This window comes from Ptiloglossa arizonensis, unplaced genomic scaffold (assembly GCF_051014685.1).
Source record: "Ptiloglossa arizonensis isolate GNS036 unplaced genomic scaffold, iyPtiAriz1_principal scaffold0023, whole genome shotgun sequence".
Lineage (NCBI taxonomy): Eukaryota > Metazoa > Arthropoda > Insecta > Hymenoptera > Colletidae > Ptiloglossa > Ptiloglossa arizonensis.
In genome coordinates, this window is record NW_027478393.1 from 2,303,083 (window position 1) to 2,304,288 (window position 1,206).

The 1,206-nt window shown below is 55.4% G+C and overlaps 1 pseudogene; it reads left to right on the forward strand.

Moving 5' to 3' along the window:
- LOC143154453 (large subunit ribosomal RNA) overlaps positions 1-843 on the forward strand; it is a 2,859-nt pseudogene extending 2,016 nt beyond the window's left edge.
- The last annotated feature ends 363 nt before the right edge of the window (positions 844-1,206 follow it).

The window sequence follows — 1,206 nt, forward strand, 5'->3', positions numbered from 1 at the left end:
CGGAACCCGGCTGCGGAACCGCTTACCATTCGGGCCCTCGTAAGAGTGTTCGTCGGGGTAACCCAAAATGACCTGGAGACGCCGTCGGGAGATCCGGGAAGAGTTTTCTTTTCTGTATAAGCGTTCGAGTTCCCTGGAAACCTCTAGCAGGGAGATAGGGTTTGGAACGCGAAGAGCACCGCAGTTGCGGCGGTGTCCGGATCTTCCCCTCGGACCTTGAAAATCCAGGAGAGGGCCACGTGGAGGTGTCGCGCCGGTTCGTACCCATATCCGCAGCAGGTCTCCAAGGTAAAGAGCCTCTAGTCGATAGATTAATGTAGGTAAGGGAAGTCGGCAAATTGGATCCGTAACTTCGGAATAAGGATTGGCTCTGAGGAGCGGGGCGTGTCGGGCTTGGTCGAGAAGTGAGTCTGGCTGACGTGCCGGGCCTGGGCGAGGTGAACGGTATCATTACTGTTACCGGGATCCGATCTCGGTCCCGTGCCTTGGCCTCTCACGGATCTTCCTTGCTGCGGAGCTTCTGTGGCGTTTGACGTCGCGGTCGTTTCTTCGGCCGTCATTCAACACTCAGCTCAGAACTGGCACGGACTAGGGGAATCCGACTGTCTAATTAAAACAAAGCATTGCGATGGCCCCCAAGAGTGTTGACGCAATGTGATTTCTGCCCAGTGCTCTGAATGTCAACGTGAAGAAATTCAAAAAAGCGCGGGTAAACGGCGGGAGTAACTATGACTCTCTTAAGGTAGCCAAATGCCTCGTCATCTAATTAGTGACGCGCATGAATGGATTAACGAGATTCCCTCTGTCCCTATCTACTCCCCTGCAATTTGGATCTCGCTTTGTCGTAGCGTGGGGGCCTAAGGCTGAAGGTCGGTGGCTTGTCCACCCCCTTACTAAGAGGATCCAACATAATAGGCTACAGGGGCCGGCGATTTGTCAAAAGCGGGGTGATCAGTGAGGGGCTAACATACTGTTAGCTCCTGCGGCTATAAACCGGGAATTGCCAGCTTGGGTCGTTAGTAAAAATACTTGCGACCAGCACCCTAGGCCTCCGGGTCTATACCCAGGGCGTCCATCGAGTGGAGCGGGCTCGCTCGATGGATAGCGCTCTGGGAAGAAGGGGTGTGCACCCGTCCTGGCGTTACGACGTCCAGGCGGGCGGACTGGCAAGGACCGTTAGGACTCTGATTGGTGGCAGAGTCCGAG